The sequence below is a fragment of the Mytilus edulis genome, chromosome 8 (assembly GCF_963676685.1).
Source record: "Mytilus edulis chromosome 8, xbMytEdul2.2, whole genome shotgun sequence".
In the NCBI taxonomy this organism is placed as follows: domain Eukaryota; kingdom Metazoa; phylum Mollusca; class Bivalvia; order Mytilida; family Mytilidae; genus Mytilus; species Mytilus edulis.
The window spans coordinates 28142826-28170410 of NC_092351.1; the positions used below are offsets into that span (position 1 = coordinate 28142826).

General features: G+C 30.8%; 1 protein-coding gene and 1 long non-coding RNA gene across 25 annotated transcripts in view; one reads left to right on the forward strand and one right to left on the reverse strand.

The window, feature by feature from the left end:
- The window catches only part of LOC139485267 (neurobeachin-like), a 213792-nt gene that overhangs the window by 47106 nt on the left and 139101 nt on the right, over positions 1 to 27585 (reverse strand). The window lies entirely within an intron of this gene.
- On the forward strand, positions 21867 to 23082 carry LOC139486958 (uncharacterized). The gene is made up of 3 exons (XR_011655694.1): positions 21867 to 22068; positions 22585 to 22663; positions 22919 to 23082. It is a non-coding gene; the product is annotated as an uncharacterized lncRNA (long non-coding RNA).

Consider the following 27585-nt stretch of genomic DNA (forward strand, 5'->3'; position numbering starts at 1 on the left):
ACTGTTCTTCTTCACAGACGCCAATGACAGGACCATCTTTCTCCTACTTTTGATTTCATTTATGTCCCCATTTAAGTAAATGAAATGTCAAAAAATAATGACAATAGATTTTTTCACATAAAAATATACTATTAAATTGATAAATTAATTGTGACCATATCAAATAAACTTGAATTGTGTGACTTTTTTTATACTCTCTTCTTTATCTTAAATAACCTTTAAGGTTAAAATCGTAAATTTCAATGTTGACGATTAACGCTATTTTTTTCGATGAAAATGAAAAGTTTCAAAAAGTATTATCACAAAACAAATTTTCAACTATCAACAGTGCCTGATAAAACTAGCAGTTACAATCATTATCATGTTGAATGCCAATGATTTGGTCAATGTGTTCTACGTATTCAACATTATAGATCTATATATTTCTGATAAATTGCAAGAAAGACGATTAAATGAATTGTTACATATTTGTTTGTTTGTTTTTATACTGATAACGATTATAACACAAGGTTGACTGCTGTACCCCAATTATTGACACTTTTACCTATTTTGTCTGTTTGTTTTGTTTACACATCGTTGTCAATATACTGTGATTCAATATGTCTGTAATACAGGTGAAAGGTTTAGATAGCTGGAAAACTAGGTTTAATCCAATATTTTCTACATAAAAAAATGCCTGTACCAAGTCAGGAATATAACAGTTGTTATATATTTTTTTGATGTGTTAGAGCTTTTGATTTTGCCATTTGATAACGGATTTTATGTCGTAATTACGACATAGCTATCGTAATAACAACATCATTATGTCGTAATAACGACATCGCTATGTCGTAATAACGACAGTCTTATGTCGCAATAACGACATCGTTATGTCGTTATAACGACATCGCTATATATAAAAAAATAATATGTAGTACGGTTGCCAAGAGACTAAATGACACAGAAATTAACAACTATCGGTCATCATAATGCCTTCAATAATGAGAAAAGTCTCCGCATAGTCAGCTATAAAAGGCCCCACAACGACAAATGTTAAACAATTTAATTCAAACGAGAAAACTATCGACTTTATTAATGTACAAAAAAATTAACGAAAACAAATATGTAACACATCAACATACGACAACCACTGGATTACAGGCTTCTGAACGCTATGTCATGATAACGACAACCTTAGCGTTTTCACTTTTTGAGGCGATAGGAAATCCAAAATGGTCGTCAGTGAGGGCGAAGTTTGTAACGTAAACACATTCGTCATCTTTTTGAGAATAATGAACACTAAATGCAATCAAGCTTAATTAAAGTTATTTACTGGCACATACTAGAATTTAATTTATAATCAAGTCAAATGGGACTAGTTGACTAGGGGAGCAATTCAGGTTCCCTAGAGCCTCTATTTATGTTTGACATGTACATATTCGTGTAAATTGGGACTCACTTCTATTGCAGTTTCTGAGGAAGATAAATTTTAAGCTTTTCCTAATAAAGAACATGTTAAACATTGGCCTCACAGTGCTCAGACCAATGACACTATGAACCTGCATCAGTACACAATTGAATTTTAAGTCCTACTGATGCTTGATGTAAATTATAACTGCATTACTACTGTTGGTTCTTAATGATATTCTTAGCGTGCTCACCATTGAATCCTTATTAAAACTTTGTACCCCAAGTTCTTTTAACCAATGTTCCCCAGAACAACTATTCCTACAAACTAAGGGGGAGAGTTGGGATACCACCAACATGTTTAAACCCGCCACATTCTTTATGTGCCAAGACAGAAGCCTGTTATTCAATGGTTGTCGTCTGTTGATGTGTTACATATTTGTTTTTCGTTTATGTTTTGTACATTAAATGGGCCGTTAGTTTTCTCGTTTTAATTGTATTACATTTGTCATTTCGGGGCCTTTTATAGCTGACTATGCGGTATTGGATTTGCTCATTGTTGAAGGCCGTACGGTGACCTATAACTGTTAATTTCTGTGTCATTTGGTTTCATGTGGAGAGTTGTCTCCTTGGCAATCATACCACATCTTCTTTTTTTTTATATATTAAATGACAAATCACACAAGACAAACAAAGGCCAGAGGCTCCTGGCGCAATAATGCGACGGGTTAAACAGGTTTAATGATATCTCAACCCCCTTTTACCTCTAGTCGATGTAGAAAAAACACACAAAAATACGCACAGTAAAACTCATTTAAAATGTGTAAAATTGAAGTTGACTGTATTTTAGAAATTCAACAAATGATAATGATAAAATACCTCAAACGACCAATACTTCGATAAGGTATAATAAGATACATTTTTCATGTAAAACCCAAACAAAAGAATACGTTCTAAATACGAAAAATAAACAATAAATAACGCATACATGGAACAGTTACATAAAAATTTTGCTTCTCGTTTTAAATGCGTGACTTCAGTGCAGAATTATCAACACGTCAAATATTAACTAGCTATCTCATGATATTTAGTCGCACGATTCCATGTCATGCACATTCAAAGTCAAATCTTGAAAAAGAAGAGCTCTAGTAAATAAAGGCAACAGTAGTACACCGCTGTTCAAAAGTAATAAAATTGACCCAGAGGTAACAAATCAGGATTACAAACTAAAACCGAGAGAAACATATCAGTAATAAGAGGAGAACAACGGAACAGCAGAAAAACTTAAGTGCAACAAAAACAAACGCCAATGCAACATACATAGAAACTATTATTAAACAACTGCTATATTCCTGACTTGGTAAACCAGGTTTAATCCACTATTTTCTACATAAGGAAATGCCTGTACCAAGTCATTAATATGACAGTTGTTATCTATTCGTTTGATGTGTTTGAGCTTTTGATTTTGCCATTAGATTAGGGACTTTCTGTTTTGAATTTTCCTCGGAGTTCAGTAATTTTGTGATTTTACTTTTTGGTACAGGACACCATTTGATTTTACAAAACCGTTTGAATAAACCGTGATTCAAGTCCTAGTAACATGTCCAATGCTTATTAACATTCAAAACTATTATTATTCTGTCTTACATCTATCTACATAGTGTTTCAACAATAAAACAAAAGGCTACAGTAAGTGAAATATTATTGAACAGTATTAAAACTTTTATGGAAATGATACTAAAAATCATGATAAATAATTCAATACATCCATTTTAGTTATAACAAGTAGTCACTTTATAACATCTTGAACAATTATTTTCCAAACTAAACAAAGGTGTTATATATATTTATTAATCATATAAACAATATCATAAATAATGTTATCGTATCATAAAATGAAATGTCGTTACAACAAGCCAAATTACATATGATTTGTTACGACACTGTTTTTTTTTTCAAAATGCGACTATTAAAAAGGCAGTTCAATTTATAAATTTATAAAAAAATTGAAAAAGAGAGACAAATTATCGCAAAGGGAATAAATGTATGGGAGGATTTACAACAAGTTCACATAAAACAGATGATTATATCCAAAATAAAGACCATGACATTAATACTTACTGCCATTTTAAATGAAATGCAGACAAGAAAGCGACTTAAAGATGATTTATCACATTTTCTGTATATACAATAAAATTTTGAAACTCATTGTTTAAATATACAATGTATTTGTCTTACAATACATGATCTTAAATGACAAAATAATAATAAAAACGAGATAATAAGGACGTGTTTTAGAAAGTAAAATTATCACAAGGAACAATGAAAAATTAAGGAATTATTAACAACACCGTGGTAACAAAAACCGAAATAGAGAAATAAAGTCTTTGTTTTTACCATCACTACAACAAAAACTGATCATGAAGACTGAAAAAGTACTAACCACTCTAAAATCAGTTGGTTAACCCTTGACATGTTTTTTCCTTTAAAAGATCTCTAATTTGTTATGCTTAATTTTGTACTAGTGTATATATGGTTTTGTTTTGGTTGATATTGCAATCCTTTGGGTCGACTGACGATGTTCACACATCATTGTCAATATAATGGAATTTTATACGACTATCATATAAGTGAGAGGTTCAGCTAAAACCAGATTGTATCCACCATATTTTATATAAGAAGATGGCTGTACCAAGTCAAGAATATGAGAGTTGTTATCTATTCGTTTGATGTGTTTGAGCTTTCGATTTTGCCATTTGATTAGGGAAATTTCCTTTGAGTTCGGTATTGTTGCTTTTTTTTATAAAAAAAAACTTTCAAAAAAGATGACAGAAATATGATGAACCAGTTTTTCTATCGTTTCATATCAGCAAAATCAGAGTAACATCCTTTTTGAAAATATGAAGACCAATGGAAATTATTCTTATTGTCATTAAAAAGAAAGATTAATTATTTTTAACATGTAAATACACAAAAAAAACCATCAATCAGTTCTAATGAAAGCCGCCTATTTTTTATCTCCCAATGTTGCTACGTATTTGCATTAATTAAAAACCTGGGTTTATAATATTTGGATTCGAGCATTAATGCTTCTCTCGGTTTAAGTTTGTAACCCTTGATTGTGTTCTCTCAATCGATTGATGACTTTTTGAACACCGGTGTACTACTGTTGCCTTTATGAAGTAAATCCAGAAAACACTCCAGACTCAACAAATTCATTAAAGTTTTATTTTCATTTACTAGTAGTTACTGTGTGCGGATGGTAATACAGACCCTTATTTGAATTTAAAACATAAATCCTTGAAAAATTTCTTTGGAGGATTTTGAAGTATGTCAGTGCTTCTTGGCAATAAAATTATGTTTATTATTAAATACAAAACATTATTTAAATGGAATTATGAGAGTAAACATCGGCAAACAACTGTTGATCTAATCGCTATATATAAAAATGAAGCAAAATAAAATACAGAAAAGGAACAGCAAGTTTGTTACAGAGCTTCACCTCACATTCATGCGTGGAGCAAAAACTAGCAATCCAGTGTAAGGTCTAGGGGACCCTAGCACTTATTTGAACATAATTGTTTGCTCTTAAAATATTTAAAAAAAAAAGAATCTAGTATGCTCCATTGTTATACGTAAATTTATATAACTGAAACTAATCTAATTGGAATGCCGAAGATAATTCTTATCCTTGCATATGACGTTTCTATTTAAAATATTTATAAAATCATAGTTTTACATTATATGAAACAGAATACGAATACATATAAATCAAATACAAAAAGAATCACCTGATATCATCCCTAGTTTTAGGTGAGGTTCTTGTTGCTTAGTCTCTTTGTGTACTATTGTTTGTCTATTCCTTTTTTCTGCCAGTTAATTGTCGACTTATGAGTTTGAATGTCCCTCTTGTATCTGTTGCATCTCTTTAATAACTGTTAGGACTATTGTGATATTCGACACCGCTGAAAAACTTAACGAGTACTGAAAAGGTTATGCTGACCAAGTTTTAACTGGATTACTTATGTTGTTGCCGCTATTAGGATGCTACTTAACAATAAGACCGCATATACTAAATTCTAAAGTGTCATTTTATTCATATTTCAATATGATACAGCGGGAACATATCTTTGGCCATCTATGACAAAGATGCATCGTCATTGAAAACCGAATCCTTAATAATTACTTATGTTTTAATATTGTGGTTTTTAAGTTAAAACTCCCTATGTGTCCTTGAAGAAACAACACCTTTACCGTAAATCAAGACATACTTAACATTCCAAAGAACCTGACAGTACCCCCGGTTTTTTGGTGGGGTTCGTGTTGCTAAGTCTTTAGTTTTTATGCTGTGTTTTGTAAACTGATGTTTGTATGTTGTTGATTTTTTCCAGGTTTTTTCTTTATTTAAAATTACAAGGTTGAATGTACCTTTTAATGAACAACCAGGACAAACGTAAATCGCTTTCAAATAAAGTGTTAAAATATATATGATTTGGCTTTGCAACTCTTTATTTTCGAAAACTACTTTATAAGACAAGTCATTCGTCTATAGAGTACCATATAATACGCTTTTGGTATCTTTAATGAGTTTAAAAATGGTAAATCAGAAAAATATGATTGATTAAAAAAGGTTGAGTGAACTCATTGGTGTCAGGTCAAAGAAAATTATATTACAAGTCTTCGATTCTAATTTACATATTCTTCCATGTAAACATCTTGAACTGTTTTTATATTTATCTATTTTTTACATATTTTCAGCGTTTTCAAAGTCATCAATCTAAAAAAAAGAGTAAAGTTTTAAAATAGTCGCATTACATATTAATCTGTTATAATAATGTATAAGCATTAAAAGTCAATTCTGAAATAGAAACGAATAAATTCATAAAAAAATACAGATAAAGACAAATCATGGTACAGAAAATAAATGTCGCCAATAAGTTTTATAACATCTTGACAAAAAGCAGACAATTAAAGAGAAATAACGACAACGACATCACATGTTTTGAGGTTTTAAGTTTAAATCAGACAAAACATATCTTTTAAACGATTTATCACTATTTATAGACAATAAAACTTTAAAACTTAGTCATTGTTTATAGTCATTTTTCATCTACATGGAACAAATTTAGATTGTTAAAAGAGGAAACGAAACATATCAGTACTTACAATAACATTTAAACTATATTTATACAAGATTTAGGACTTACTGTATTAAAAAGCATGGTAACAAGAAACATACAGATAATAGAAAAGGACTCAAATAAAGTTTATATTAGTGGATTTCAAATATTTTGGCCACGAGCATCACTGAAGAGACATGTATTGTCGAAATGCGCTTCTGGTGCAAGAAAATTAATACCGTTAATTTTATTACTCAATGACAAGCTATCAGACCTATAGAGTAAGATACGTTTACAATATAGGTTGGCCATATAATAGTACACATGCACCAAGTCAGGAATATGACATTTATTTTACATTCGTTAGATGTGTTTGAGCTTTTGATTTTGTCATGTTACAAAGGATTTTCCAGTTTGAATTTCCCTTAGAGTTCGGTATTTTTTGTTTATTTTACTTTTTTGTGTACCGTTTCATTTTACTCTCTTTATTGAAATTACTATTAAGAGAACAAAGCTCAATAACGTTTAACATCATTTTGTACATTGAGTTCATGTATTTCTCACGTCGATGCATAGATGTTTTACATACTTTCTTTTTCCTTTCTGTTTACTTTCTCTCTTCTGTTCTTTATGTTACCTTTCGAGTATCATATCGATCAGTAATACAATATATGTAGAGCGAGCTTATTTCTTGTAGCCCGTATTATAAATTTATTCATTCACGTTAAAATCAGGTATCTATATTACTGGATACACTTTTTTATTCATTCTGTATTGATTCGTCTTTTCTCTTTTTTCCCTTATCATGAGATATTTACTTTACTGCAAAGTAATTATTGTTTTTAAGGAATTTAAACAACATATTGCTCCAAAAATGTTATAACTGATTAGTCCATGCACGAGAAAGTAACCGATCCGTATTTATTCGTTAAGTTTGTTTTTAAAATAAGCTTAAATAGGACGGAAAATTACCATATCTGAAAGACTTTTAAAAGTAGCTGGTCATTAGTTATATTATTATGTCGTCGAAAGATTTGCGTAATGATATAAGATGAACGGTCATTGGCCACATGTCATTTATGCCGATTAATTTGTAAGAAACCAATTAGACATGGCCTTGTCCAAAACCTCGTTGGTTTTATTGTTTATCAAATTCGTTTAATAAACCCATATATTATCAAACAATCGAGGGTTTTTTAAACTCCCTAAGGCATAGTTGACCTAAGATTAGTTTGGCTATGATTTTCATATCCTTGTTTTGTCATACGGCTCTTACTGTTTCTGTTCTTATAACATTGCCATAAAAGAGGGACGAAAGATACCAAAGGGACAGTCAAACTCATAAATCTAAAACAAACTGACAACGCCATGGCTAAAAATGAAGAAGACAAACAGAAAAACAATAGTACACATGACACAACATAGAAAACTAAAGAATAAACAACACGAACCCCACCAAAAACTAGGGGTGATCTCAGGTGCTCCGGAAGGGTAAGCAGATCCTGCTCCACATGCGGCACCCGTCGTGTTGCTTATGTGATTACAAATCCGGTAAATAGTCTAATTCGGTAGGTCAAAGAGAAGAGGTTTGGCATGCCAATAAACCAGGTTCAACCCAACATTTTTTCTTAAATTGCCCTTTACCTAGTCAGGAAAATGGCTATTGTTATTTTATAGTTCGTTTCTGTGTGTGTTACATTTTAATGTTGTGTTTTGTTGTGTCGTAGTTTTCCTCTTATATTTAATGCATTTTTCTCGGTTTTAGTTTGTTACCCGGATTTGGTTTTTTATCAATCGATTTATGAATTTCGAACAGCGGTATACTTCTGTTGCCTTTACTATACACCTTTGGCTTTCAGATTTTCGAAAAGATGCGTTCCCAATGAAACCAAAGAATGAAGAAGAGGGCTTCGGGCACTTGAAATGTATCAAGTGTTGTTTTCATTTTTTATTAGTCATTTCATGTATAAAAAAAATTATTTGCAACAAATTGTTATTAGCACATATGTTTTATGATATATTTTGTATAATGTTTTCTAAAAATATAATAAAATGGTCATGATAAAATAGTCAAGGGTCTTACCTTTCATTACGTTTGCATAAAATTATCAACTTTAATTGAAAATTCATGTAATTTTACAAAAAAGATTAATTAGTGGCACATGTAACAATTTATCGAGGTACACCAATATCCTTGTTGAACGTTGTTAAAGTGTGTTCGACATAACGAAATCAGACATATTACATGACAGCCTTTTGGAAAAATGTATACTGTTTTCATTTTATTAGTTAAGATTTACGCATCTTTGTACATTTTCAATTATAACTTCTGATTTCTTGATCACTTTGCAGATGGTTAGAAGAACATTAGGAAATCAACCATGTAAAATTGTTGAAACAAAATGAGATTATGTATAGGAATTTTGCAATCGTTAACTAGAACATCATAACTAGATGAAGAAGACGAAAACTAATTTTAAGATGTACATTCTCATCAACACAAGATAGTAGTTTGAATAAAAACACCTAAAATGAAACTCAAATCAAACCGATTCTAAACAATTTCAAAAGCTGACTGTACCAAGCCAGCAATATGACAGTTGTTATCCATTTATTTGATGTGTTTTAGTTTTTGATTTTGCCATTTGATTCGGGACTTTCCGTTTTGAATTTTCCTCGGAGTTCAGTATTTTTGTGATTTCACTTTTTTTTATATAACATTTATTGATCGATCTGATAAAAAAAACTTTAGCATGTACGATTTCATTCATGTTGAAACCCATGTCAACATTACTATGCCAGTTAAACTCTCTTGTTTTTCCTGTCTATTGTTTTGCAATTAGTAATAGCCATAAAGTCGTCACGACACTGGGCTATAATATTCAGGCCTTTGGTCTCGTTCGCAAGTCGTTTGTGTCTATGTTTCAAGTTTCTTCTTTACTATTTATTTTATATTATCTGTTATGCTTATATTGTCAACAAAATATCTTCACAATATTTTTATGTTTAGTAACAAGCTTGCGGCACTGTGTGTGTACCTGAACAAACAAAAAAATCTTCTACTTTGCACGTCTTCACATCTGCATCAACATCGAAGTAATCCTAACTTTAATCTCCATTAAAGGTAATTTGCAATTATCTACTGTATTCCTTGGTAATCTCAAGTCATCCATAAAATCGCATACGGGTACCTCTCTAACTCTTGATAGCATGATGGCCCTCTGTCTGATTTTTTGACATACTTCAGTGGGGATTATGGGAGAAGTAACAGAAAATAGTTTACTCTCAACTATATATATGTCGTGAAAAAGTTGCGATTTTGTACAGGTTATGACATGTACAAAAAATTAGTTCGTGTTATAATTTGTACAATGCAAAAGTTCATGTTATAACATGTACCAAATATTGCTTAAAAATGGTTTTAACTTGCACAAAATTTGAAAATAAAAATATGTTTCTATTATTACAACACATGTCATTAATCTCAATAATATTTTCATTATCTTTCATGTTAGTGTGATACTTTTTTGATACAGTTAATGACCAGATAAATAGTTTTGATAATTTCTTAAAACCTTAAAGGCTTTGAAAATACACATATAGTCAATAAACATTTTCCGGTATACTCACCTGATATTCAAACAGAAAAAGCCTTAGAAGCAATATGTGAAGCAAGTTCTGTATCCAATACTACTGATAGTAAAGATCCTTTTACCGAGACAGAACATAATACCAACACAGAAATCGAAACTGACAAAACAATGTCAGAGACGGACATTATTAAAGACACAAACACTGAAACTGATGGTGAATTGATGGTCATGATTCAGCAGACACCAATGAAAAAACCATTGAGTAAGAAACAGAAACAATGATAATTGATTTAAGTGATGCTAACATGACTGATGAAGCAAGTTTCAGCATGACATCTACTGGTATACTTCCTCGTAAGAGGACGCTTTGTGGTGGTGATATTCCTGCTGTCAATACAAGTGAAGTTTTGACTGACATTTCAAATATTGACATCAAGCGTATCGAAAGAAGGACATTTCTGTACTATCAGGTACAAGCTGGTGCTTTGAAAAAAAACCTCAAAAACTAGATTAACTGTTCTCTCTAAAGGGGATAATGTTATCATTCCCATTCCGTCCATTGATAGGGGCCCTGCCGATGAGAGGGACATAGAAAGCGTGGTGATGAATGTGAATGAATATGGCGGCTATACAATTGGGACTTAAGTTGGACAAATAAAGGGATACTTGAATAGAAACCAGGTTTTGCAAATGCAACTTTAAATGTTTCTGACGTCCCAATTAGTGATATGCGAGTGAGAGAGATAGTGTGTAAGATATCATTGAGTGGAGAGCAAGGTTTTGTGCATTTCAGTGTAAGAAAGGCAGTTGTATGTCTGGTAGGAGTAAATATGGTAGAAAAATAGTTTTGTGCAACTCAAGGTATCACATGTCTCTGTCTTGTAGCAACAAGTATAACAAAACTGTTCCTAAAATGTATGAAAATGTAGTATGTTATGCATGCTATAAATAATGCACCTTCTTTTGTTTTTGATTATTGTTCTTTATTATTTAATAAATTTCAATCGTGCATGTAGTTTCTGCTTAATTATTATTTTCAATTTTTTTACAGGTTAAAACCATTCTTTTCAGCAATATTTTAATCCACCATTTTCTACATTTGAAAATGCCTGTACCAAGTCAGGAATAATACTCGTTTGATGTGTTTTATCATTTGACTTAGCCATGTGATTAGGGACTTTCCGATTGATTTTTCCTCGGAGTTTAGTATTTTTGTGATCTTACTTTTTTTGTACGTGTTATAACATGTACGAGGTATTTCTGTAGATGTTATAACTTGTATTTTATCATTGTACAAATTATAACATTTTTATTTTATAACCTGTACAAAATTGCAACTTGTACACAACATATATATTAAACTCCTCATTGGCCACTATTTGCATCTTCCACTTCTGTCACGATGACAAGTCACATATCGTTGGATTGAATTGATAATGCCATCGAATATAATAATGTTCTTCATTTCGTTCTGTTTCCAAGATGTAAACACTTCAAATATGAATACTAATATTTCCGTTATCTTGTTATTGTTTAAAGTAGACAAAAATTAAAAAAAATACTCTGAACGGAAGTGAATCAGCAGTGTTAGAGTAGAAAACTGAGAAACCTGGTAATAATGCGTTTTCTTAAATGTTTAAAATTGGTAAATGATGTACGATATGGATGTCAAAATTTTAATATTCTTATGGTACATGCTTCCGAGATTTTTTGAAGATCATCTTCTAAATTTTCCAAGTCAGTTTTTGCTTTATTTTCATTTTGTTGTCAAGATCTAATGTTTTTATGATCAACGTATATAAACTCTTTCATTTGATGAAATTTCATGAGATGACGCAAAAGCTTTTGTCATTTCAAAGACGTTTTCTCTATTCATCAGCTTAAGGTTCACTTTTCTTTTCTTTGAAAATTTTTCACATAGATAGCAAAGAAGGAGCAAATATGAAATAGATTGATAATACATCGAAGAAGTTTGCCTGTTTAAGATTGAAAAATGAAGATTTTCTTGATCAATTAGAAGATGGCTGAATGATTCATTTTGAAATTGCCTATCAGTGTTAGACTCACATCAATACAACTTGAAATATAGCATATAAGTAAAAGAAATGTGGAAATAACTTACTCAAAAGAAAGAATAGAAGAAAGAGACATATATATATTATATAAATTATTCTTATTGATCCATGTAAATATGGTCAAAAAGTAAATTTGAAGGAAAATGGCAATCAACAAAATACGTAAAATGAAACCCAAATGCTAAATGCAAACACCGTTTCAAAAAAATGAACTTCTTACACAATGGATCATAATCGACCATTTTTTTGTAAAGGGGTGACATCTTAAACATATAACAACTGGAAATCTAATAGTTACCAAAATCAGATTTGATAGCTGATGTGACCATAACCTATGACCTATTTCTCCAAAATTGATACCATGCAGTTTCACCAGCCCAAGTTTGATAAATGTTTTCCTCGTGGCTTGAAAGATTTTATTCCGGGAATCGAAATGGTATGTCCGAACAATTGGACACCCTGAATGCAGGACATCTGGACGGGTGTTATCATTGTACTAAAGACAGAAATGATAACTGGTGGCGCCATACGGCTAAACAACTATATCAAAAACTCTGTTACTCCTTATTCCTAGAACACAAGAAGCGTATGTCGAGCAAAAACGATGCAATGTCTTCCTCGAAATATGGACCCTTTCACACAAAAACGGATACCTGTCTAAGAAAGCATAAGAAACGGAATTAAAGTTTATGTGCAATTCATTTTTGTGTTCGGTTGGGTTAAAGTATAAAAAAGTGAACCAATTTCTTGACAACAACACAACGACATAGACATCTGACACTGGCATATTCAATACCACGCCCCACTGAGAACAAATGTAAATGTCAGAAAAATTTCATTTTTTTGCCAATCATTGAAGTACACATTTATTAGCTTTGTAGATATTAAACCTCCGGGGTAAATCTAATACCTCACATGTATCCCCTTTTATGATCTTAATCAATGATCAAAATATCAAACAGCGTAACATGCTGCGCAAACAAGTTAGATAAGTGAAATCAGCGATTATCTACCAAACTCAAATACGATTTTAGAAAATTGTTAAAAAGCTTTAAGAAATAAAACCGCCATCGTGTCTGTACAATAAAATCTTTCTCTTGTTTTGATTGACATCCTTTAAATGAGATCCGTTCTTCAATGGCTGTTGATTCATTCCAGTCTCACAGGAACAAGAATTGTTACTTTTATTGTTTTCATATGTTTGTTGGGTTTTTTTTACTTCTTGTGTTTTTGTTGATATGTATCTGTCCTTGTGTAGTATTTCGGAAAACTTTAAAAACAAACATGTGGAGATGTATAACTGTTAGAAATTTCTAATGATCAAACAAAATTCATTGCAAGTCAAGAAACTCTTCGACACAAAAGATCACAAAACGTTACAGAATTATTTACAATTGTATTGACGCAATAACGTGCGTAACGTCAATATATAAATCCTCGATGCAAGCATTCCGAGCAGTAGGTAGTTTCGGTTTTATGAACACGTTCTGCAATGATTTTTGAGTTTCAGTTTTAAAACAGAACTAATTTTATAAATCTTTTAATTTAATTTTTAAGGCAAAATTCTGATCCGGCATAGATACATAAAGACTAATTTCAAAAGTGATACACTGCAATGATTTCCAGCTTAATTACAATACCAAAAAGTTATGAATTCAGAAATCGTGCAAATTCCGAATTTGGTAAATAATACAAGAAAGTATAATTATTTATAGCGTTTTATTAAACGGAACTTTCGACTTTGGCTTGAGATGTAATGACTTTCCATATCTATGACACAGAAAACAAAATATACAAATAAATATGCTGGAAAATATTCTGCAATTTTCAAAGCTCGTTAAACGGCTCATTTCACAGACCTCACAATAGAACTGAAACATCATGTCCATTCTAATAAAATAACGGAAGCTGCGAAAGTTGTAAAACTGTAAAAATGTCAACATACGTATAACATAACTCAGACCTGTTTAACTTGGGAAGTCTGATTAGTAAAATATCTGACATTTAATGGGGAAGGCAGAAGTAAATGAAAATAACATAAAACGGCAGGAAATTAATGGATATACGCCGACTGGGAATTATTAAATCTTTATCAGTTATCGGAATAGATCTACTTTAAATGTTTCATTTTTAGTTTTAAATAAATTGTTGATCTTTTCATTGAGATAGATATAATAGTCTGATCAGCACTTATCTTATGAGAGTTTCTAGACTTATGAATGAAGCAGACGCACAAACTAAAGTTTTAAGGCACCGTGTCATTGTTTGACACAATTAGCTGCGCATTTTTATCATTCATGTGTGCAAAATGCAAAACAATAGGGAAAAAAGAATGCAGTAGTATTTTTTTTCTTTTTAATGATTTCAGATTATGACATTCATGTGTTCCTATAACTATGCATGATTAGTACGAAAATATTTCGCATTAATTCTCTTACTCTCTGTACAGCTATGTCGGAAACGTAAATTTTCCTGTCGAACAAACGGACCTGGAACGCACTATAACTTATTTCTCATAGCTTTACAGACAGACTTGAGGTACAATGCAGTAATTGCGCCGTTAGTTTTCTCGTTTGAATTGTTTTACATTTGTCAATTCAGTGCCTTTTATAGCTAACAATGCGGTACATGTTTGCTCATTGTTGAAAGCCATTCAGTGACCTGTATAATTGTTAATTTCTTTTCATTTGGTCTTTATGGGCAATCATACCACATCTTTTTTTTATATGTCTGCAATAACCAAGATCAGTATACGGAAAAAAACTCGCATCACATCTCTTACTTTCTGTACAGACAGGTCTGAGGTTTAAATTCTCCCTCGATCAAACGGGCCTCGGACAAAATAACGTACCTCTCATAGCTGTACTACAGATACACTTGTGGCATAGTAAAGTACATAAGACCTTCAATACATTGTTCATCTACTGCCTGTGTAATGTCACTGGTGATTAATACAAAATCATATTCAACAAAAGAAATATCATTTTCAACTGTTAACAGATGTTGAAGTGTTAAACTGATGGTCAGAAGCCTTTTAACCCAGACATTAATTCTCCCAAAAACTAGGGTGGTCTCGTTTTCTCCTACTGTAAACGAAGGAGGAATTTCCTATCACATCTGATAATCTAAGCTTATCGTGGATAAAATGAAAAGAAAATAAACATAAAAATAATGAAAAGTTGAGATATAACTTAATACGGCAATTATTGGTAATATATAGGCCCGAACAATTTAGTGGGTGGCAGAACTGTCACCTATAAAGTGTTCATTTTCATTCGAAATTAAATATAAGTCAGTCCTTATTATGGTCAACCACCAGGTACTCATTGTTTGGTAGTGATGAATAAAAGGACGATTTTATATCTGATTTTGAAGATATGATTTGAAATTTTTTTCCTCAGGTAAATCAAAATAAAAAGTAAGCTAATGATAGGTTTTTACTATTCATTTTATTGCCATCTTTTTTTTTTCTCTGAATTTATTTTTTATCAAAACAACATAAAAGTTTAAGAATTAACACCATTTGAATTTTTAATCTATATGACGCATATTGGTTACATTGAAAAAAAGTCATCATTGTAAGAGAAAACTATACGAATAAACACTTTTAAAGTTCCATTCTCCAGTAGAAAGTTTGAAATTGCATGGAGCAAAAACAAATAAGAAGCAGAGGAACACTGCAGCCACAAGACTCATATACCAACAGCAATCCAAAAAAATACTCAAAACACAGAAATTGAAGATTATAGTAATGTTTAGCTGAACGAAAATTGTTCCATGATATTAAAGTCTAGAGAAATTCTGTTCAATGCAAAATTATCTGCCTATGGTTACAGTAATGGAAATTTGATTACATTAACCCATTCCTATTAGATTATTCCGGTTAACTTGCCTTTTAAGGATAATTTTTAATGCATTTTCAAAGGAGAGTGGTACCAGTGTGTCAGTTCTAATTGTCTCTTGATGAGCCAAATATGATTATAAGAAATATCGTCCATGCAATACTGACAAGTACTGTAAATAAAGAACGGCAAATTAAATTTGGTTATATTTGATTTAAGAGTGATGCGTCTATGCTACAGTTATATAAAACTATGATATTTAGGAATATTTTGCGGTTTTCTTTATAATACAGACGTTCGTGCAAAATTCCCCCCCCCCCCCCCCCCAATAGAAATAGTAACTAAGATATGTTGGAGAAGAAGACATGAGAAAAAATTTAAAAAAGCCGTCGTTGGTTCAGATTATTTTTCCCCAGCAAAACGCATTACCGGGATATTTTTCATATTTTCATTATATTTTCATTCACAACACGTAAAACATATGTACATAAACACATATGTCTAGAAAATCAGTGTGTAATTCTATTTCCTCTCTATCTTGTAGATTTCTTCTCTTTTTGCAAATATTCTGTTTAAAAACAAATATGTTTACTAAAAGCTGACAAAACGCTAATTGCCCTTGCATGCAGAAAGATATTCTACTGCAGGTGCTTGTAAATCGACTCAAATTTATTGATATAGCATTAAATTGGTTGAAGTGGTTGAAAAGAAACGTTATCATCTTGTTGTAGCAAGTCTTATTCTCCGGCAATTGCGGACACTTTAACTTCAGTTTGAATATATACGGGGAGGACTTTTAAAAACCTTAATACCGTGCACGTGAAATGTTCAGTTTTATTCGTCAAGGAATAAGGAAAATAGAATTGTGAATATGCCAGTTGGTATTCATTTCTATCGGAGAACATACTATGAATGGATTAAGTATGAGACGAGCCTTATTTCAAAACGCATATAGTTTCCGGCTTTGTTGTTTCTGCATGACGAGACTGCGCATTCAATGTAGTGCTATTGGTACCGTTAATGTTATATGTATAATATGTAGAAACTTGTGTATATAGTATATATCTGTTCGATTCATAAACATATTTTTTTATTATTATCATTATTTTTATGCTTTTGTATTATCATTTTTGTACTGTAATTGTTGGAATTCTATGGTTACTGGAATACAAAATAAAATAACTCCGTATTTGCTGGATGGCTGTACAAAAAATAAATCAATCGACAAATAGCAATTCAATGCTGTCGTTGCATGAAGATATTTGTGGATATAATCACAGTAGAAACTAATAGTGGAAATAAAGAATGGAGACATTTCTGCTTGCTCATTTTGTACAAAGTTAGTAATGCACAAAATGTTATTCTGTTACAATTAGTAGGAACCCATTCATGTTTGAAATGAAATCTTCGAAATAAAAACGTTGCAATGTCATTCTCATAGAATTTTGATTAAATGGACTTCGCTTTACTGACCATCTGTAAATGATTGTAGAAACATCGAATTAATGACAAAATAAGCTCTACTAATCAAATTCAAACACTTAAATACATTTTACCAAAAATACAAATACCAGCATATTTTAGATTACTAGAACAATCTGGCTTCAGTTAAGGGTACAAGCATTTGACTAATAAAACATAATTTAATAAAGAATCAAACGGCAAAATTACCATTTTCCTATTTTGAAGTGATAATAAAATTGATTAAAAGACACGAATCGAACACTGAAGAGTATTATAGAATTCTATCATTTCGAACGCTAATATGTTTGAAAAGGTGCTGGAATATTTGTGAGGAAACAATATCTATACTTTTTATAATTTATAACATAAATAGTACCAATGTTACTGCATCGATAAATATAGACTGATATATATATATACAATTTTTGTAAAACAAAAAAGCAGAGGACGTAATCGTCATTGATCCTTCAGAATTAGCGGGAAAAGTTTAAAATCTTTATATTCATTTCACAATTCAAAATTATTCATACTTGATTCTAAAACCAAAAAGAATGTATTTTTTTGTAAACAATTAAAGTTTATATTATACAGATTGTACATCGGACAGTATTTCTATTTTGTAGTATAGCATTTTTCTTTTGGACCTACATGATTAAACCAAAAATTATTGTTAGACATCAATTGTTTTGAGAATAAGATTAATGATATTATAAAAACAAAACAGTTTTCGTGTTTCATTAACGCTCCTTCAATTTCTGTTTTGACGGTATTTTTCTGAGTTAACCGGGATTTGTGATTTGATTTATGTCTACCTTCCCTAAAAAATGTGAAAGCGACCTCTGAACATGGTTATTATGAAACGTAACAAACTGATCACCATTGATAACATCGATTTAAGGGTGTTCGTTGAAATCTTAACATCTAAATTTAATTAATAAGTTATATGTAAGGTAAAAATATGATGTATATTGTCAAATTTGATGTATTGGTTTGAGTGACATGCCCTTTAGGTATTTAAGCCATGCCTTTCGTTGCATATCATTTATTTGTAGTACCAAAGCCCTACGGCTGGACATTGCAGTCAACTTCTTGCAAAACTTGTTAAAAGTATGTTTACGATAATGAAAGTCCAGAAAAATATTGTTTTCAATGTGTTTAATTAGCATGATCTATGTCTAAAATGTTGACAGTTAGAACTTAACTGACCTTGTTATACAAAAAGGATGTTCAGACTAAATTTTATGTATATATGTGTATATATTTTTTAGAAAGACTAAATTGTTGTTTACAAATTTAATAAAACACAATTATATATATCTGAAGCAAAGTTTGTAAACACACTAAGCAATGTGATAAAATTATGAGGTTATTGGGCGCATTACATATCATGAGGTATCCAAGACTGCAGGAGTTTACTAGTGAAATGAATGCGCGAAAAACAATTTCTGCAAATGAAATGGTAATGCGCGCAAATTTAATAAAAACAGTTTGCAAATTAAGCAATGTTTACGCGCAACTGTATAAGTAAGTTCCTAGAAGAAAATCAACTATATAATGCATTATTTTCAATGTATTTGTGAGGCTTATATTCAATTTTTGAAAACTAAAAAAAAGAGAATATCTTTTTTTAAATGCAGAAATTTGACCCAAAGTGAATTTTTGTCATCAACTATTTGGCAGACTATATTAATTTTTGAATTAATTCTTCATTTAAATGTCAAGTTTAATTTTGTTAATTGTCATTTAATGTTATTTTGAAAATAATAAACGGTTGACATTTCTCACACTGAAGGATCGTTTTTCTTTTTATGAGCATGCATTCATTAACTTAAGCAGACGACAATCTTAACTGCATTATAAGCTCTCGTGCTCATTCGGAGGCAATCTGATATCCCGGGTATAACTACTGTCAGCACTTTAAGGCTGTGACAGACACAATTTTCTGTAAGTGACCAGCATGCAACATTATTTAAGAAAATCGATATTCTTGAAGTTTAATTATTAATGACTAACAGAAAACGATATAAGACAATCTTTTATCTGGGGAAGTTTATGATTTGCATCCATCAAGAATAACTATATGTCACCCAATTAGACGCTGCAACTGAAATTTGATGCCATTTTTCATTGCTTTTCTTTCGTGATTTTTTTCACTAGAGAATTTTGTACGTTTTACTGGAATAGTGGTAATTAAGTTTGCTATGATACACGACCATATTTATTCTTCTGGGACTTAATTTCTCTTCAGTTTCAGCCAACTTTTGGATTTACTTTGTTAACAATCTCCCATGCGCATAATAAATCGTTAAAACGTGTTTTGTAATTCAATTATTTCTATTTTGCCAGATGAAATTCCATAAATTGGAAAATTATAAATCATGCATTAAAGAAATATAATGAGCAAACAAAAGTACTGAACCCTTATATGTAGAATTGTCTGAAGTTTATAGTACATTTGTTATTGCTATCATGGCTTCAGCTTTTTCAATTGTATAAGTTCATGACGTGACTGTCGGTATTTACTGATAGACCATTCTAGAAATATGCACAATGCAGCGAGTCAAGACCTTAAGAGATTATAACAAGAAACATTAGTTCACCTTATACAAGTTAACTTTTGAATTTCATTGAGTCAGTCGATGAATTGGAGTTCGATATTTTCCAATGTCTCCGATATTTTATTTTGATCAGTTTGAAACACTTTAAATATACAAGCCGTGTGAGACATAAACCTGTGGCATTATTCAAATTGAGCTTATGTCCATTATAAAGTTATTTTATGTTATGTTCATAGGTCAGAGATCAAGGTCACATATGCCTTAATGCATGTAAATATTACAAAGCACACGAAGCCATCCGTGCGAGACCACGTGGGTTTAGTCAAGATAGTTACACCCACAGTATAGTCGTAGAGCAAAGCTAGTATGTTGCACTAATCGTCATAACCAAAGATTGGAACAATATTTTACAATGGGTAAGAATGACGTTTCCTAAATATCAAGGTCAGAAGTTTAAGTTCAAGGTTGTCTTATCGTTTTGAAGAAAAAAAACTTCGACGGAATATTTTGTTGTAGATACGGTATAAGTTTCATTTTCCACTACAAAAATGAAGGGGATGTAATTATGTAAAGCATTTTTTATCAACAGATATGCAAACAAATTAGCACTCAGTGTTACAATTTCCGATAACTCATACTCTTATATAGTTATCTGTTTAAAGTAATAATCCTAACGTAAGGTTTATACTCATTCACGTATATATATTTATACACAACGCCCTCTCTCTCCCAATAATCATTTAGTTGTACAGCAAAATGAAAACAAAAACAAAAACATTGAAGGTTTGTTCTAATAATTCTTTTGTTATTCACTAGAGTGGGGTGCTCATATTCGCCGGGGACACAATTTCGCCGTTTTATGATTTTAAGTAAAAACTTCAAAGGATGGCTGAAATGGAAGGAATATGCTGGTTTATTATATTTTTATAACAAATATGGTTATTTTTAAAATTTAGAAAAAATTTCGTCCTTACTGCAAAGGACCGATAAACGGACTAGGATTTTCGGACAATTTCCTGACTGAAAAATATGATTTCAAAGAAATATTTCTTAGTAATTCTTTGACTGATTGCCCTATAAATTTCAGGTGTTTACACCTTTGAAATGTCTGCTATCCATCTATAATGATATTGATTTGATAAATATTGTTTAAAGCTGCATTTTTATGGTTTTAAATAGATGTGTTAAAACGGCGAATATGTGTCCCCCTTTGACAAAAATCAGGAAGTTTTATACAGCCTTTGATCTAACTTTTCAGATGATTTTTTTTTTAAAGAAACACGTTTTCCAGCTAAGAATATTTTGCTTTTGATGTTATTTTCATATAGAAATATCAGTATACTTCAAAAACATAAATACCTAAACATAAAGTGAAGAATACATGGAAACTTGTGGCAAAAATGAGCGCCCCACTCTAAATGGTAAAAGGTTGGACATAAATTGACGAAAATGTTGGAAGTGTATATCAAGATTTACATATATTTATTTGTCTAACCTTTATACCGTTTTCTTTGACCTTTTTGCGGGAAAAAACCCCCAACAACATGCAAGTGTCATATACTAATTTTCTTTTTTTTTAAACGCTAACACGTTATCTGGTGTTTCTCGTTAAGAATTATATAAGAAACTACACTGTAAAAATAGTGCTTAGAATTTAAACGTGTTGCAAGACTTATGTGCTTAGGAAAGTGTTTAATTTCTAAGCATTAAAAACTAAACATGTTTTGGCTCTCAGCACTTCGCACTAAACATGTTTTGGCTCTCAGCACTTTGCAATAAACATGTTGTTGTGCTAAACATGTTTAGCTACATCGTCAAGATTATGAAGCTAAACGTGTTTAAATTCTAAGCACTTTCAATATTTAGACACTTTCCTAAACACGTTTAGAATTACAACACATTTAGGCCGAAGACGGCATGCATACCACGTGCTAATTTTTGAGCGGGAAGAAGAAACAAAGAACCCGAAGTCAAAGGCCACGCTGTTTACTTCTGACCATAACTGACCGTAACTTAACTGTTTCAGAAAGGTAAGGAGTTATAATTATACTGATTTTTATTTTGTACTGCCAATTTTAAATGATTATTGACAGTTATAAGTATTATGTACAAGTACACTATCGTATAGTCAATGCAGGAGAAGAAAAAGGGGGAACCATCCCACGAAACAAATTCTTGCAAGGGATTTTAGTGTTCAAACTATCTTGTGTAAAGATAAGAGTTGTTTAATGTTCTATCATGCAAGCTAGCACTTATTATTATATATATATATATATATATATATATGTTCTTGGAAAGGAGTTCATGAGGACAATTTTCATTTGGTACTCCTCGGCAGATTATAATGGAACATGAAGGGAAGCGGAATCTGCCGAGTGCATCATTCGCAAAACCAGTGTCATATCGAGATCATTGTTTTAGTAAGCACTTCCTAAATGCACAATCAACATTTGCTCAAAATAAATAAAAAGATGCTTGTTTTGTTCAATAGTTATAAGCCGTTGTGCTTTCTTATATTTTTATTGATATGTATTGTTTTATTCTAGATGAGAGAAGTGCAGAGGAAATAATTTGTCTTGACATGCTAAAAGAGGAGATAATGCACAGTAGCAACTATATTGCTAGGTAAGAATCCGAAGTGTATTTGATTTTAAAAATGTCAATATATATTTGATCAAATGAATGATATTAAGCATGAAAAGATGTTTTATATCAAAAATATCAATTGACTCATCAGTACATTTATGCTTTTATACCACGGTTCTAATGTTGTTATCTTGATCTTAAATTATGCATTTACTTTTTGGTGTTGTAGTTCGTATAGTTATATTTTTAGATTAATTCTACTTAGTTGCTTATCAATATTTTTCTATCTTTCAGGCCAGTGACCAGCAGTTGGGTACTAAGAAAGGAGAAGCTCTTATTGACTTGTAAAATAAAAACAGGACATTTTCAAATTGTTTTGATTGGTCAATATTATGTATATGTACGTTGCTATGAATTTATGATTTTATGAGTTTATATTTGATTGTGTTCAATGATTAACTGGAAATAAACAATTACATAGATTCCTTTGTTTCATATCTTGTAATTTTGTTTTTAATCCTAGAATTAGTATAATAATAATTTCATTTCAAAAGTTCTAGACTGTTTAATGAATATTTGAAATGAAGAAAAAATGCTAGAGTCGAATGCTGACAATTGAATTAAAGAAAATACTCATTCAGATTGAAAAGGTATTAGTCACAATCAATTTGATTTGGAAATTCATGTTTCTTAGTTTGATGCGTTTGGCTCCTTTTGTGATGGTATAAACACATGTAGTATTGAAAGCTATCATACGTTTTACAGTCTAGCCTTCCGGAGTATGAGTTTATTTGGGGTCTAATGAAGTAACGGCTTATCGCACTAAAACGATAAACATGTTTCTTCACGACCCTTTATGGTCTAAACATGTTTACATTCAAAACACTTCACAGCTAAACATGTAACTTTCCTGACAAAACACTTCAGAACTAAACATGTTTCCAGATACAACACTTTACAACTAAACATGTTTACAGTCTAAGCACATTTTAGCAAAACATGTTTCTAGTCTAAACACTTTACATCTAAACATGTTTACAGTCTAAGCACTTTATAGCTTGACACGTTTAGGCTGTTAGCACATTAAATATTAAACATGTTTAGATTTAAAACATGTCAAAAATCGGTTTCACAAATGTGTTTAGGAAAGTGTTTAGACTCTAAACACAATTTTTAGAGTGTAACCCCAATCCCTCAGCGGTCTTCTTCGGGTCGTTTATAGATGTATATAATTGCGCTTGTTTTCTATTCGTCTCTTTTTTTAAAGATATTTATAGCGGAACTGCATGATAAACTATGAATTAATGATACATGTACCAGTAAATCTTATATATGCGAATGATTTATTTATATTATTCAAAATTTTAGGCATATTTGCATTTTTCCAACAATTTTTTTTTCCATTGACAACAAAATGAGCGACGTTGTTGTGCAATGCGCAACTCAATCAAAACTGCGTCATATAGATATAGCCTATCTTAAATAGATTCTTCTGGCTGATCAAAGAGACTGGAATTTCAAAGATAATGATTATGTGAGTTATGCGAGGTCATCATACACGAGAAAGGACATACTCAGACCATTTCCCACAGAAAGCTTTGACATTGAAAAGCGTAAAAAAAACCGGAATTGTGAATAAATTTTCTTGCTTCCATATGCTTCCTTCTAGATTTGCTTTTACTGTTTGTGAAATACTATTTAATCTATATACTGTTTGTTATGGATTTGGTGCATAATATTATATTATATGTCAAGAAAGGTTTGATAGATTATAATGTTTATAGTCTTTTAAAATCGAAATATATTTTCTCTGTTGGAACTTAAATACAGATTCATACAAGGAAAATAAGGACGAAACGAATTAAATAAGTATCAGTCTCATTTTATATACACGAAGTCTAAATTTTTAATTGGAATAACTGGACTATATGGGGACATTAAACTGAAGCCGATTGTCTTGCAACTTTTGTTTAATTATAAATCAAGTGGCAGAACTACTATTATCTCTGAATCAGAGGTGTTATTTTCCAGTCAAGTAATTTTTTACTGCCACCAAGAGTACAATGAATCTCCCAGAACCAAATTATTAAGAAACAGCAAAATCAATGGAATCTTCGAAAAACGACCAATTTCTTCTTCAAAGGTCTAGCAGTTCAGGCTGCTCACTTGACAAGACAGATACTATAACATAATCCAGGCACTTGAAATCAATAAAAAATTGGATATTAAACGGTTAATTGCTTCTCTATTTACACAACGAGTCAATGGCTGTATAATGTTGGGTAAATAAGGCGGTATCAGTCGCGTGCGCTAAGATACTTTAGATACAAGTTTCCGTGTTTAGATGACGTTAATTCATGCGAAAAATATGTCTGATCAACCGCATGATCATTAGCTTTCATTATTTGAAAGAAATCGTTTATATATATGTATAAAGCTTCTTCAAAGCAAAAGTTTATTGATTACAAGAGTTGGATAATCATCCATCTGACGCTCTTATGACTGCACGGACATTGGTCAGCCATATGCCTTCACCTGAAAAATAACATTTTTTGTTTCTCTTATTTTAATCGTTAAGAATCATTATACAAATACGGATATTTTTTTTATACGTTATTATAGATACTCAGGCAAGAAACTTTAATATTGAATTTCTTGATAAACGAAATTAAAACGATCATAAAATAGCAGAATTTGTTCAAGATTATCTACAGGCACATAGTTACTCTTCTTCAACTCAGTCTAATATCTATGGATTTCCAATATTTTGTTCGAAGCACCAACTTGTGTTATGCCAAATATTCATAGAAGTTCTCATTAAGTGATCGGTATTTTATTATTTTGTATTATTTAAAATTGAAGAAATCGTAAAATAATTTTAATCACTCTGTACATAACATGAAGAAGCATTCTCAAGAAACAAGAAATCTGAAAATAAACTTATTTCCTGTTTTTTTTTAAATACTGTTGAAATATTATACCAATAAGATGGATATGAATCTGTGACTATACACAGTTATTTCTAAAATATATTATTTGTATATCTATTCTGACGTAATTTGTATTTGTGCTGTCCGGTACCGTTTTATTTATTTCTTGACTTTTATAGAAATATTTGTGTTTATTGAAATCTTTGAAATATATTTCATTGTAGAATTTCTTGATGTTTTACGATTCTTTGTTTCCTGGAATTTCCAAATAAAAAATCGTCCCTCGACGCTTATAAGAATTCCAAAATTAATGTAAACATTGTATAAGTGATCTTTAGAATGTATTTTATTTATCTGTAATTTGAAAAAGAAAAAAATAGTCAATGCATTCCCCATTGTAGCGGGGAAATATCCAAATACATTTTCTGTGCGCTTGTTTATTTTTATCATCAATAAGCTGTTGATGGGTAGTACATGTACTAACAAATTTTTATATTAGTATTGAAGCCGTAGTTTTACTTTAACGATTTTGATTTTTTTCACTTATATAGTCATAGATTTGTGCACATGTATTATATATACAATTATTGCTCGAAAATGCCTTAGCGGATGGTCGTTGTTGATTTTTAAAATGTTAAACTCGATAGCTCTACAAAACTGTTGACAATTGAATATCAACCCCTATCTTTAGTTTGAAAAGAAATCTGTAAGATCTAGAATAAATAGTCCGAGAAATATCGCCCGAATCCTAAGTGTGTCTCGCCACTAACAAGGTAAAAATAGATGTCAACAGTTTATCAATTTTTATATCTAAAAATTCCGCCTATTAGAAGTTAATTATCTCAGCTGGCATATGGTCAGTTAGATTTTTAAACAGTGATAAGAAGAATTTTTATTCAAATTTTGGACAGGTTTTAGTTTCTTAACAATTCATCTCTATTATGAATAAACAATGCATTAAATAATTTGTTTTTCTAATTGATATCGATACGAAAATCATATCATTCAGATTCATTTGTTTTTCTCTATAAAGAATTCACAAAATTTCATACATTGAAATTTTCCGGGAAACATCTTTCCTAAAATAAGCAGTCAAAACTCAACTTAAAGTTATTCGCATATATATAGTTCCATTGGTACATTTAAGATTATATAGTTACATTCACCGTGCAAAATCCGTCATCAGGCAAAGCTATGATCATAAGGCAGGTTTTATTTATCATTTTATACAATTTGTCTAAGATTTCCGCGTATATTTTGTGTTGTTGGAAAAAGGAAAGTCTCTATTTTCAAGTCTTTTTATAAAACCAAATTTGACATGATATGAAGTTAAAACGAAAATTAAAACATGATTAAACGTGAATTCCATATGCAAAAGGGGTAGTAATTCTTTAGATTAATATTAATGATATTATTATTATTGGGGATAAATGCACAACAAATGAGGACATTTCAGGGTATATCACAACTACATCAAATTCTCGTCGTGTGACAATTAAATGATTGGCGACAAATTGATATTTTTCTTGGTAATATCACTAAGTATTATGGCTTAAATATGATGTTAAAAGCGATTTATTGGCAATAAACTTCATATAAATATTTGGCATTTCAATGACTTAGTGATGACATGGATACGTTAGCTCGTGTAGCCTTTGGGTGTATGTATCACCGTTAACAACATGTATCTCGAACGAACCTTTCAACAAAAATCTCCTCGGTACAAATATTGAAATAGAAATGGTTTTAATATGAATAAAAACTCTACAAATTTACAAAAAACAGTTGAAGTAGTTTCTTTATACAATTTCTAATCTAATTCAAGTTAAAAAAAAAAAAGGATTAATACTGAAGTAAAAATGTAAATTAAAAAAATACTTACAATTACGCCGTAGTTCTTATTTTTATTATACATTAATTTTGAAAATAAGAAAACTCATATAATGATACAGATACTTGTAATATATCGTCTGTTTGTTGCACAATTTTATTGTTTTTAAAATTCATTTTTTTGCGTTTCCAATTTCCCAT